This window comes from Ranitomeya variabilis, chromosome 6 (assembly GCF_051348905.1).
Source record: "Ranitomeya variabilis isolate aRanVar5 chromosome 6, aRanVar5.hap1, whole genome shotgun sequence".
NCBI classification, from domain to species: Eukaryota; Metazoa; Chordata; class Amphibia; order Anura; family Dendrobatidae; genus Ranitomeya; species Ranitomeya variabilis.
Genome location: NC_135237.1, coordinates 525,840,681 through 525,854,803, shown reverse-complemented (window position 1 = coordinate 525,854,803; position 14,123 = coordinate 525,840,681). Strand labels below are relative to the sequence as shown.

General features: G+C 44.4%; 3 long non-coding RNA genes across 3 annotated transcripts; 1 reads left to right on the top strand and 2 right to left on the bottom strand.

Annotated features, from left to right (window-relative positions):
- Positions 1 to 3,172: 3,172 nt before the first annotated feature.
- Positions 3,173 to 4,697, bottom strand: LOC143781508 (uncharacterized). The gene is made up of 3 exons (XR_013216744.1): positions 4,655 to 4,697; positions 3,594 to 3,656; positions 3,173 to 3,503 (listed from the first exon to the last, which is right to left on the bottom strand). It is a non-coding gene; the product is annotated as an uncharacterized LOC143781508 (long non-coding RNA).
- Positions 4,698 to 7,939: 3,242 nt separating this feature from the next.
- LOC143781507 (uncharacterized) lies at positions 7,940 to 9,464 on the bottom strand. The gene is made up of 3 exons (XR_013216743.1): positions 9,422 to 9,464; positions 8,361 to 8,423; positions 7,940 to 8,270 (listed from the first exon to the last, which is right to left on the bottom strand). It is a non-coding gene; the product is annotated as an uncharacterized LOC143781507 (long non-coding RNA).
- Positions 9,465 to 12,433: 2,969 nt separating this feature from the next.
- Positions 12,434 to 13,958, top strand: LOC143781506 (uncharacterized). Its single transcript, XR_013216742.1, has 3 exons — positions 12,434 to 12,476; positions 13,475 to 13,537; positions 13,628 to 13,958. It is a non-coding gene; the product is annotated as an uncharacterized LOC143781506 (long non-coding RNA).
- The last annotated feature ends 165 nt before the right edge of the window (positions 13,959 to 14,123 follow it).

Here is a 14,123-nt window from a genome sequence, read left to right as displayed (position 1 = left end):
GCAGAATCGCATTCTGGAAAAAAATGCAGCATGTTCATTCTTTGTGCGTAATCGCGGGGATTCCGCACACATAGGAATGCATTGATCCGCTTACTTTCCGCATGTGGCTATGCCCCCCATGCGGGAAGTAAGCGGATCATGTGGGGTTGGTACCCAGGGTGGAGGAGAGGAGACTCTCCTCCAGGCCCTGGGAACCATATAATTGTTAAAAAAAAAGAATTAAAATCATAAATCATGATATTCTCACCTTCCGGCGTCCCTCGCAGCCTTCCCGCTCCTTGCGATGCTCCCGTTCCCAGGGATGCTTTGCGGCAATGACCAGTGATGATGTGTGGTCTCGCGAGACCGCTATGTCATCTGAGGTCATTGCCGCTAGGCATTACTGGGAACACGAGCATTGCGAGGAGCGGGAAGGCTGCGGGGGACGCCGGAAGGTGAGAATATCATGATTTTTTATTTTTTTTATTATTTTTAACATTAGATCTTTTTTCTATTGATGCTGCATAGGCAGCATCAATAGTAAAAAGTTGGTCACCCTTGTCAAACACTATGTTTGACAAGTGTGACCAACCTGTCAATCAGTTTTCCAAGCGATGCTACAGATCGATTGGAAAACGCTAGCATTCTGCAAGCTAATTACGCTTGTAAAACGCTAGTGTTTAGCGGGAAAATGCATGCCAACATTTTATTTCACCTATTGGGGAGGAACTTCTGCACTGTTGTGTATTATGGCTCTTAGCATAACAGCTAAAACTGAACTTTTTAATTGCCTTGCCAGAGGATTTTTGCCATCTTCCTGATGACAAGTGTGTCACAGAGGGAGATAATTAGAAATAATTCGCCCCCACCCTTTGTCAAACACTGTTGAGTGCAACCAAATGAGGTGAATTCACTAAGCTACCGGCCTGGATGAACACACGGACCGAAGGCGATAGCACAGAGGGCAAGACTTGTCATATGGCACATGGAACAGCCAGCACCAGGGCAACAGAGCTGGATGACAAGTAGAGAAGCTGAGCAGGGCACACCTGGAGACAAGAGTCAGGGGTGAAGACAAACACAGAAATTGGAGAAATTCAATCGGTTCAGGAATTTCAGCAGCATTTGTAATGCGAACCGTTCCACAGGAGAGTTTATTATGCTTACAGCAAATAAATGATTAATTGGAAAACAGATAGCTGCTGTGAGCAGAAATGAAAAGACAACTATTTTATTACAATCACAATCTGAAGCTGGCGTGTTTGAAATGTCTAGATCAGTTTGTTATGGTTACAGCAGTTACAGCAGACAAAGGGTTAAGCAGCAGGTCTGAGACAGAAAGTAGATCCAAGTTGTAGAAATCACAGGAGTTAACACAGATGATTGCAGCTGAAAAAAACTTTATAGTGCCAGACACCAAAGCACACGGTAAGTGAACACAAAGCTTGCACGATACCCGGAAACATACGAGTGTCTAAGTCAGAGGTGTAAAACTGCATTCCTCGAGGGCCGCCAACAGGTCATGTTTTCAGGATTTCCTTAGCATTCCACAAGGTCCTGGAATCATTCTGTGCAGGTGATTAAATTATCACCTGTGCAATACAAGGAAATCCTGAAAACATGACCTGTTGGCGGCCCTCGAGGAATGCAGTTTGACACCTCTGGTCTAAGTGCTAAGTCTTCTTTTAAAGGCTTTTGGGTGGTAATGTCACTAAAGTTTGAAAAGTAACTTAATGTGGAGCACAGCAAGGGCGCTGGCCATAGGAGAAGGGAGCGGAGCCATAACCTTGGAGCTGAAACAGGTGCGTAACAACTACATAGACAGCGCTTTTAACATAGATAGTGACATCTAAAGACCTCCATACATGTTCAAGTCAGCAGAACCTGTAAAACTAAGCAAGGCCAATTGATAATCTATATCAGCTGCCAACAGCTATTTAAGGTATATAGGCACTTAAAAAGATTCAATGGGTGGGTTCAGAGTAATCTCGAATCATGGCTGGTAGAATAGAGAGAATTCTGCACACATCACTACAGTGGGGGGAATAGGTATTTGATCCCTTGCTGATTTTGCAAGTTTGCCCACTGACAAAGACATGAACAGTCTATAATTTTAATGGTAGGTTAATTTTAACATTGAGTGATAGAATATCAAAAGTAAAATCCAGAAAATCACATTGTATAAATTATATAAATGTATTTGCATTTTGCAGTGAGAAATAAGTATTTGATCCCCTACCAACCATTAAGAGTTCTGGCTCCTACAGACAAGTTAGAGGCTCCTAATCAACTCATTACCAGCATTAAAGACAGCTGTCTTACATAGTCACCTTTATAAAAGACTCCTGTCCACAGACTAAATTAATCAGTCAGACTCTAACCTCTACAACATGGGCAAAACCAAAGAACTTTATATTGATGTCAAGGACAAGATGATAGGCCTGCACAAAGCTGGAATGGGCTACAAAACCATAAGTAAGGCATTGGGTGAGAAGGAGACAACTGTTGGTGCAATATCAAGAAAATGGAAGAAATACAAAATGACTGTCAATCGACATTGATCTGGGGCACCATGCAAAATCTCACCTCGTGGGGTATCCTGGATCATGAGGAAAGTGAGAGATCAGCCTAAAACTACAAGGGTGAAACTTGTTCATACTCTCAAGGCAGCTGGGACCACAGTCACCAAGAAAACCATTGGTAACACATTACGCCATAAAGGTTTAAAATCCTGCAGTGCCCACAAGATCCCCCTGCTCAAGAAGGCACATGTGCAGGTCCGTCTTAAGTTTGTCAATGACCACCTGGATGATTCTGTGAGTAATTGGGAGAAGGTGCTGTGGTCAGATGAGACAAAAATTTAGGTCTTTGGCATTAACTCAACTCGCCGTGTTTGGAGGAAGAGAAATGCTGCCTATGACCAAAATAACACTGTCCCCACTGTCAAGCATGGAGGTGGAAACATTATGTTTTGGGGTGTTTCTCTGCTAAGGGCACAGGACTACTTCACCGCATCAATGGAAAAATGGATGGAGCCATGTACCGTAAAATCCTGAGTGACAACCTCTTTCCCTCCACATACAGAAATTGTCCACGGCACTCGAGGCTCCTGGGTGGTGCTCAAGTAAGGTATCCAACCCGTTAATGAATAAATAATAAACTTGGCACTCAAGAGTTCTTTTTGTAAGATGAAAAGAATAGCAGTTCGTTTATTGGTGCAACCAGTTCAGTAATTGATGCTTTATAAACGTTTTCGGTCACAAGACCTTCATCAGAAACATCACATATGAAACTGAAATACATAATTTTACAAAGAAAGCCGTATGTTACAAAATATGGATCACATAAAGAGGACCAGTATATGCACACAGGTGAAACGAATAAAAATCCGATGGGTGCTGGTTCTGGAAAAATATACAAATGTGTCATATAAAAGACAACAAATAGGTGGTGACAACCGTGGCGGTAGGAACGAATCCAGACGTGCTGCGTGAGTCGTAGAATTTCTCAAGCTCAAGAGAAAACTGTGAGTATGGATAAGGAGAAAATGCAGGGTAAAGCATAATAACTGTATAAAGTTACCCAAATGAGCCCCAATGTCCAACAAAGGATACTAAGTAGCAAGTGATGATGGGTGCTGGGCCGTGGTATTGGGAACGAGAGTGCACAATGAGCACCTAAAAGGAGAAAGTGAGATTGTGAGTCTATCAGCCTATCCCAATCAAAACCATATAGCAAGGTAATAGTCTATACAGGTGATAGTGTATATGGACCTATACGTAATAGAATGAATGAATGCTGTCCAGACCTGCTGCTACCACAGTGTAGAAAATAGTGAACAAAGGCATGCCCCTAAACTGTATAAACATATAAATGTAGTACCTGGAAGCAGGGTAGCAACCATATATAGGCACAAGAGGCCTGCGCATAAGTATAACCGGGCAGATTGACCTGAGGAATATGAGGGCAGATGGTTACCGCCTGCAGGGAGACAGCGGACCGTGGGTAATAGTGACATATATGGAGAGGTAGAGCAGGTTACCTGGAGGCTCCTGGGGAGACAATAGGGTAGGGCGCACTGGGGAAGCGAGGGTCCCGCTGTAAAGAGCTTGCGCTGGAAGATAAATGCACAGTGGGAAACCTCCCTTAGTAATGTGCATATAGCGATAATGGAGAGTGAGGCCCCACGTTAATTACCTTGTAGCATCCAGGTCCAGGGAACGCCGTATAGCTGGTAGAGCCGGAAGACGCTGAATGCCAGCGTTACTTCCGGGTATAAGAGCGCCCTGTTAGCAGGTCATGTGACCCGCCGCATCAAGAACCATGTGATCGCGGCTGAGAGCCGCAGTTGCGCAGAGCTAACAGATGCTAGGAGGCAGGGGAGAGGGCTGTACTGCGCCTGCGGGGGTGCCGCAGTTGCGCAGAGCTAATGGATGCTAGAAAGCAGGAGTGAAGGCTATACTACGCCTGCGTGGATGCCGTGTAGACAGCGATGGCATATACTAGTGTGATTGTAAAGCCCGGACATAATGGTGAATGGCAGCAAGCAGTAAAGGTAGTACAGGACTGGCAATAAGGTGCCAAATATGGTGACAGGACTGGCAATAAGGTGCTAAATATAATGGCATGGTATGTATAGAGAAACAAAAAGAATAGCAGTGTATATATACTCTACCACAAGTGGTGACACCGGTGCCCAGTGAAGTGTTAACGATTCTAAGAGAAATAAAAAGAACACAGTATTAGACAAAAATGCATAACATTCTGAAAGATACATGTTGCAAGGATAAAATAGAGCCCCAATACAATAAATCATTGGCATCATAAAAAAGCCGAGACATCATAGTCCCTATTGAGTCCCTTGGGTTCCAAGGTCTGCAGCGTGAAAATCCAAAAAGCCTCCCTCCTTTTTAGTGTCTTAATGCGGTTCTGGCCCCGCCTGGGGGGATCAATTTGCTCCAGAACCTGGAATCTGAGTTGGGAAATATTATGATTTTTTTCAACAAAATGGTGGGGCAGGGGGAGATGGGTCTTCTTACAACGAATAGTCGATTTGTGTTGGGACACCCTGTCCCGAACTGTTTGTGTGGTCTCTCCCACATAGGCCAGCCCACACGGGCATTTGATGAGGTATACTACAAATGAAGATTCACATGTGTAAAAGCCACGGATGGGTATGGCCCTACCTGTATGGGGATGAAACACTGAGGGACCTTTCTGCACATGACTACACTGAAGACAACTGAGGCAAGGGAAGGTACCGCACTTTTGGGTTTGTAGGAAAGACTGCCTGGGAATAATAATGTCCGAACCCACATCTGCTCTGACCAATTTGTCCTTAAGATTTTTAGCACGTCTGAAACAAGACAGGAAGGGTACTCTAAATTCTGGAATTTGTGGATAACTTTTTGAAAGAATACTCCAATGCCTCCTAATGGTCGATTGTACCAGGCGAGAGAATGGATGAAAGGTTGTGACAAAAGGGATTCTTTTACATCCGTCAGTGGATTTTCTAGATGTCATGTCTTGTTTGGCCTTTGTAAGGATCCCCTGTGGATAACCCCTGGCTATAAACTTATGTTCCATTTCAATCAATCTCATTCTCTTGGTATCCTCATTGGAAACAATTCTGTTGACCCTGAGAAATTGTGACTTGGGGATGGAGTTTTTTATGGATGGAGGATGACAGCTGCTAAAGTGTAGTAGCCCATTCCTATCAGTGGGTTTGGTGAATAAATCAATACCGAGGGAGCCCCCTCTGTCACGAAAAATTAACGTATCCAAGAAGCTGATCTTATTTGTGTCATGTTGGATGGAAAATTTAAGTTCAGGCCAGATGTGATTGATGTGATCATCAAACAATAGGAGTGACTCAAGAGGTCCATCCCATATGCAAAAGATGTCATCTATATATCTCCGCCAGATTTTACAGTGAGATATGAATAAGGGATGGCTGTAGACAAAATCATTTTCGAAGGCTGCCATATACGCGATAGCGTATGGAGGCGCTACGTGTGAGCCCATTGCTGTGCCCTGCTGCTGGACATAAAAGGTATCTTGGAACATGAAGTAGTTCTCTGTGAGTACTAGTTTCAGGAGATCGGCACAGAGGTGCCGGATTTTCATGTCCACCCTAGCTTCACTCAAAAGTCTATCAGTGGCTGCTAAGCCCTTTTCATGGACTATGGCCGTATATAGGCTATTAACATCCCAAGTTATCAGGAAGCATGTGGAGGGTAGGGGGCCCAAAGATCTGATTATTTGAATAAAGTCATTAGTATCCAGCAGAAAAGAACGGGTGGTTTTAACCAATGGAGTGAGAATTTTTTCCAGCACAATAGCTAATGGTGACAGGATGGAGTCTGTTAGTGAAACAATTGGACGTCCCGGTGGTTTAACCAGTCGCTTATGTATTTTGGGCAAAATATAAAAAATTGGTGTGATCGGGTCTATTTTGATGAGAAAATCCCTTATTTTGTTGTCAATAGTGCCCGCCTGAAAGTGATATTCCCCAACTGGTTTGATTTTTTGGACTAACTGATTAAGTGGATTGAGAGTTACTTTTTTATAAACTGATGTATCATGAAGTTGCCTAAAGACCTCCTCAAAATAATCAGATTTGTCCATAATCACTGTGGCCCCGCCCTTATCCGCTGGTTTTATTATGAGTGAGTTATCCGATGTAAGTTGCTCCAAGGAAAACTTCTCTGACCGTGAAAGATTGGGTTGGAAATGAAACCTCCCCCGCTCCACATCCCGAGTGAATGTGTGGATGTCTCTTTCCACCAGAGACACAAAGGTCTCCACTGGTGGGTTTCCCCGTGGAGGCATGAACGAACTGGAGGTGCGTAGTCCCAGTTTCCGGAGTTCAAGAAGAGGGGCATCCCCCTGAGATGGTAAAGTCAAAGTGGGTGGTTTGTCCGAGAAGTGGACCCGTACCCGGAGGTTCCGAAAAAACCTCTGTAGGTCCATGTTTAGTTCAAAAGAATTAAACTTGTACATGGGGCTGAAGGAAAGGCCCCTCTGAAGTAATGACAACTGATGGGTGTCCAGATTCTTAGAGGATATGTTGATCACCAGTGGGAGGTCCTTACCTGGGATCGGGTCGACATTTGGTTTCTGGATTCCCCTGCGGCATTGCCCCCCCCGCCTCGTCTTCCTCTTTGGCGACCGTGGCTGTTCCCTAAAAAAGAAAGGGAGGTAGAAGTATTGGAGGTGCCAGGTCTGCTGTCGGTGGAGCCAGAAGAGCTGAGGGAGCTGTGTCGTCTGGTGGAACGCCGAGAATCCCGCCACTGGTAGACGCGGTTTTGTAGGTAATCCTCCGCATCCCTCAGGAACTTTGATCTTTTCTTCTTTTCTAATTCCACCCTGTGAGTGTGTAGTAGCTCTTGGTTTTTCTTTTTGAGTTCTTGATACTCCTCCTGGGGCATTGTGCTGGTCAGTTGGTTTTCGATGGCACATATTTGAGCGTTCACGGTGTCCAAATTCTTTTGTAAATAAGAGAGGGTTAATGTCATCAAATCTGCAGAGCACTTATTCAAAATATGTTCAAATTTTTTACAATAGTCCTTGTCGTCCCGGAAGAATGTGGGTTGTAGAGAAACCCGCAGTCCCCTCGGGATTCTTTGAACCCGAAGGTATTCGGCCAATGTAATAATGTGGAGCTCCAAATTAATAGCTCTTCTAGACTCACGTTCCAGGTCTCGGTTCTTCAGTTCCTGGGTGGGAATTTGAAGAAAGTCGCTTGGTGCGGTTACTTTTGAAAGAATTTCCGCCACTTCTGTTGCATTGAAGGAAAACGTCTCGCTAGACATTGTCCAGGGTGCACGTGTAAGGAAGAATCAGATACAGAAATTTTCCACGGCACTCGAGGCTCCTGGGTGGTGCTCAAGTAAGGTATCCAACCCGTTAATGAATAAATAATAAACTTGGCACTCAAGAGTTCTTTTTGTAAGATGAAAAGAATAGCAGTTCGTTTATTGGTGCAACCAGTTCAGTAATTGATGCTTTATAAACGTTTTCGGTCACAAGACCTTCATCAGAAACATCACATATGAAACTGAAATACATAATTTTACAAAGAAAGCCGTATGTTACAAAATATGGATCACATAAAGAGGACCAGTATATGCACACAGGTGAAACGAATAAAAATCCGATGGGTGCTGGTTCTGGAAAAATATACAAATGTGTCATATAAAAGACAACAAATAGGTGGTGACAACCGTGGCGGTAGGAACGAATCCAGACGTGCTGCGTGAGTCGTAGAATTTCTCAAGCTCAAGAGAAAACTGTGAGTATGGATAAGGAGAAAATGCAGGGTAAAGCATAATAACTGTATAAAGTTACCCAAATGAGCCCCAATGTCCAACAAAGGATACTAAGTAGCAAGTGATGATGGGTGCTGGGCCGTGGTATTGGGAACGAGAGTGCACAATGAGCACCTAAAAGGAGAAAGTGAGATTGTGAGTCTATCAGCCTATCCCAATCAAAACCATATAGCAAGGTAATAGTCTATACAGGTGATAGTGTATATGGACCTATACGTAATAGAATGAATGAATGCTGTCCAGACCTGCTGCTACCACAGTGTAGAAAATAGTGAACAAAGGCATGCCCCTAAACTGTATAAACATATAAATGTAGTACCTGGAAGCAGGGTAGCAACCATATATAGGCACAAGAGGCCTGCGCATAAGTATAACCGGGCAGATTGACCTGAGGAATATGAGGGCAGATGGTTACCGCCTGCAGGGAGACAGCGGACCGTGGGTAATAGTGACATATATGGAGAGGTAGAGCAGGTTACCTGGAGGCTCCTGGGGAGACAATAGGGTAGGGCGCACTGGGGAAGCGAGGGTCCCGCTGTAAAGAGCTTGCGCTGGAAGATAAATGCACAGTGGGAAACCTCCCTTAGTAATGTGCATATAGCGATAATGGAGAGTGAGGCCCCACGTTAATTACCTTGTAGCATCCAGGTCCAGGGAACGCCGTATAGCTGGTAGAGCCGGAAGACGCTGAATGCCAGCGTTACTTCCGGGTATAAGAGCGCCCTGTTAGCAGGTCATGTGACCCGCCGCATCAAGAACCATGTGATCGCGGCTGAGAGCCGCAGTTGCGCAGAGCTAACAGATGCTAGGAGGCAGGGGAGAGGGCTGTACTGCGCCTGCGGGGGTGCCGCAGTTGCGCAGAGCTAATGGATGCTAGAAAGCAGGAGTGAAGGCTATACTACGCCTGCGTGGATGCCGTGTAGACAGCGATGGCATATACTAGTGTGATTGTAAAGCCCGGACATAATGGTGAATGGCAGCAAGCAGTAAAGGTAGTACAGGACTGGCAATAAGGTGCCAAATATGGTGACAGGACTGGCAATAAGGTGCTAAATATAATGGCATGGTATGTATAGAGAAACAAAAAGAATAGCAGTGTATATATACTCTACCACAAGTGGTGACACCGGTGCCCAGTGAAGTGTTAACGATTCTAAGAGAAATAAAAAGAACACAGTATTAGACAAAAATGCATAACATTCTGAAAGATACATGTTGCAAGGATAAAATAGAGCCCCAATACAATAAATCATTGGCATCATAAAAAAGCCGAGACATCATAGTCCCTATTGAGTCCCTTGGGTTCCAAGGTCTGCAGCGTGAAAATCCAAAAAGCCTCCCTCCTTTTTAGTGTCTTAATGCGGTTCTGGCCCCGCCTGGGGGGATCAATTTGCTCCAGAACCTGGAATCTGAGTTGGGAAATATTATGATTTTTTTCAACAAAATGGTGGGGCAGGGGGAGATGGGTCTTCTTACAACGAATAGTCGATTTGTGTTGGGACACCCTGTCCCGAACTGTTTGTGTGGTCTCTCCCACATAGGCCAGCCCACACGGGCATTTGATGAGGTATACTACAAATGAAGATTCACATGTGTAAAAGCCACGGATGGGTATGGCCCTACCTGTATGGGGATGAAACACTGAGGGACCTTTCTGCACATGACTACACTGAAGACAACTGAGGCAAGGGAAGGTACCGCACTTTTGGGTTTGTAGGAAAGACTGCCTGGGAATAATAATGTCCGAACCCACATCTGCTCTGACCAATTTGTCCTTAAGATTTTTAGCACGTCTGAAACAAGACAGGAAGGGTACTCTAAATTCTGGAATTTGTGGATAACTTTTTGAAAGAATACTCCAATGCCTCCTAATGGTCGATTGTACCAGGCGAGAGAATGGATGAAAGGTTGTGACAAAAGGGATTCTTTTACATCCGTCAGTGGATTTTCTAGATGTCATGTCTTGTTTGGCCTTTGTAAGGATCCCCTGTGGATAACCCCTGGCTATAAACTTATGTTCCATTTCAATCAATCTCATTCTCTTGGTATCCTCATTGGAAACAATTCTGTTGACCCTGAGAAATTGTGACTTGGGGATGGAGTTTTTTATGGATGGAGGATGACAGCTGCTAAAGTGTAGTAGCCCATTCCTATCAGTGGGTTTGGTGAATAAATCAATACCGAGGGAGCCCCCTCTGTCACGAAAAATTAACGTATCCAAGAAGCTGATCTTATTTGTGTCATGTTGGATGGAAAATTTAAGTTCAGGCCAGATGTGATTGATGTGATCATCAAACAATAGGAGTGACTCAAGAGGTCCATCCCATATGCAAAAGATGTCATCTATATATCTCCGCCAGATTTTACAGTGAGGGATTTTCTCATCAAAATAGACCCGATCACACCAATTTTTTATATTTTGCCCAAAATACATAAGCGACTGGTTAAACCACCGGGACGTCCAATTGTTTCACTAACAGACTCCATCCTGTCACCATTAGCTATTGTGCTGGAAAAAATTCTCACTCCATTGGTTAAAACCACCCGTTCTTTTCTGCTGGATACTAATGACTTTATTCAAATAATCAGATCTTTGGGCCCCCTACCCTCCACATGCTTCCTGATAACTTGGGATGTTAATAGCCTATATACGGCCATAGTCCATGAAAAGGGCTTAGCAGCCACTGATAGACTTTTGAGTGAAGCTAGGGTGGACATGAAAATCCGGCACCTCTGTGCCGATCTCCTGAAACTAGTACTCACAGAGAACTACTTCATGTTCCAAGATACCTTTTATGTCCAGCAGCAGGGCACAGCAATGGGCTCACACGTAGCGCCTCCATACGCTATCGCGTATATGGCAGCCTTCGAAAATGATTTTGTCTACAGCCATCCCTTATTCATATCTCACTGTAAAATCTGGCGGAGATATATAGATGACATCTTTTGCATATGGGATGGACCTCTTGAGTCACTCCTATTGTTTGATGATCACATCAATCACATCTGGCCTGAACTTAAATTTTCCATCCAACATGACACAAATAAGATCAGCTTCTTGGATACGTTAATTTTTCGTGACAGAGGGGGCTCCCTCGGTATTGATTTATTCACCAAACCCACTGATAGGAATGGGCTACTACACTTTAGCAGCTGTCATCCTCCATGCATAAAAAACTCCATCCCCAAGTCACAATTTCTCAGGGTCAACAGAATTGTTTCCAATGAGGATACCAAGAGAATGAGATTGATTGAAATGGAACATAAGTTTATAGCCAGGGGTTATCCACAGGGGATCCTTACAAAGGCCAAACAAGACATGACATCTAGAAAATCCACTGACGGATGTAAAAGAATCCCTTTTGTCACAACCTTTCATCCATTCTCTCGCCTGGTACAATCGACCATTAGGAGGCATTGGAGTATTCTTTCAAAAAGTTATCCACAAATTCCAGAATTTAGAGTACCCTTCCTGTCTTGTTTCAGACGTGCTAAAAATCTTAAGGACAAATTGGTCAGAGCAGATGTGGGTTCGGACATTATTATTCCCAGGCAGTCTTTCCTACAAACCCAAAAGTGCGGTACCTTCCCTTGCCTCAGTTGTCTTCAGTGTAGTCATGTGCAGAAAGGTCCCTCAGTGTTTCATCCCCATACAGGTAGGGCCATACCCATCCGTGGCTTTTACACATGTGAATCTTCATTTGTAGTATACCTCATCAAATGCCCGTGTGGGCTGGCCTATGTGGGAGAGACCACACAAACAGTTCGGGACAGGGTGTCCCAACACAAATCGACTATTCGTTGTAAGAAGACCCATCTCCCCCTGCCCCACCATTTTGTTGAAAAAAATCATAATATTTCCCAACTCAGATTCCAGGTTCTGGAGCAAATTGATCCCCCCAGGCGGGGCCAGAACCGCATTAAGACACTAAAAAGGAGGGAGGCTTTTTGGATTTTCACGCTGCAGACCTTGGAACCCAAGGGACTCAATAGGGACTATGATGTCTCGGCTTTTTTATGATGCCAATGATTTATTGTATTGGGGCTCTATTTTATCCTTGCAACATGTATCTTTCAGAATGTTATGCATTTTTGTCTAATACTGTGTTCTTTTTATTTCTCTTAGAATCGTTAACACTTCACTGGGCACCGGTGTCACCACTTGTGGTAGAGTATATATACACTGCTATTCTTTTTGTTTCTCTATACATACCATGCCATTATATTTAGCACCTTATTGCCAGTCCTGTCACCATATTTGGCACCTTATTGCCAGTCCTGTACTACCTTTACTGCTTGCTGCCATTCACCATTATGTCCGGGCTTTACAATCACACTAGTATATGCCATCGCTGTCTACACGGCATCCACGCAGGCGTAGTATAGCCTTCACTCCTGCTTTCTAGCATCCATTAGCTCTGCGCAACTGCGGCACCCCCGCAGGCGCAGTACAGCCCTCTCCCCTGCCTCCTAGCATCTGTTAGCTCTGCGCAACTGCGGCTCTCAGCCGCGATCACATGGTTCTTGATGCGGCGGGTCACATGACCTGCTAACAGGGCGCTCTTATACCCGGAAGTAACGCTGGCATTCAGCGTCTTCCGGCTCTACCAGCTATACGGCGTTCCCTGGACCTGGATGCTACAAGGTAATTAACGTGGGGCCTCACTCTCCATTATCGCTATATGCACATTACTAAGGGAGGTTTCCCACTGTGCATTTATCTTCCAGCGCAAGCTCTTTACAGCGGGACCCTCGCTTCCCCAGTGCGCCCTACCCTATTGTCTCCCCAGGAGCCTCCAGGTAACCTGCTCTACCTCTCCATATATGTCACTATTACCCACGGTCCGCTGTCTCCCTGCAGGCGGTAACCATCTGCCCTCATATTCCTCAGGTCAATCTGCCCGGTTATACTTATGCGCAGGCCTCTTGTGCCTATATATGGTTGCTACCCTGCTTCCAGGTACTACATTTATATGTTTATACAGTTTAGGGGCATGCCTTTGTTCACTATTTTCTACACTGTGGTAGCAGCAGGTCTGGACAGCATTCATTCATTCTATTACGTATAGGTCCATATACACTATCACCTGTATAGACTATTACCTTGCTATATGGTTTTGATTGGGATAGGCTGATAGACTCACAATCTCACTTTCTCCTTTTAGGTGCTCATTGTGCACTCTCGTTCCCAATACCACGGCCCAGCACCCATCATCACTTGCTACTTAGTATCCTTTGTTGGACATTGGGGCTCATTTGGGTAACTTTATACAGTTATTATGCTTTACCCTGCATTTTCTCCTTATCCATACTCACAGTTTTCTCTTGAGCTTGAGAAATTCTACGACTCACGCAGCACGTCTGGATTCGTTCCTACCGCCACGGTTGTCACCACCTATTTGTTGTCTTTTATATGACACATTTGTATATTTTTCCAGAACCAGCACCCATCGGATTTTTATTCGTTTCACCTGTGTGCATATACTGGTCCTCTTTATGTGATCCATATTTTGTAACATACGGCTTTCTTTGTAAAATTATGTATTTCAGTTTCATATGTGATGTTTCTGATGAAGGTCTTGTGACCGAAAACGTTTATAAAGCATCAATTACTGAACTGGTTGCACCAATAAACGAACTGCTATTCTTTTCATCTTACAAAAAGAACTCTTGAGTGCCAAGTTTATTATTTATTCATTAACGGGTTGGATACCTTACTTGAGCACCACCCAGGAGCCTCGAGTGCCGTGGACAATTTCTGTATCTGATTCTTCCTTACACGTGCACCCTGGACAATGTCTAGCGAGACGTTTT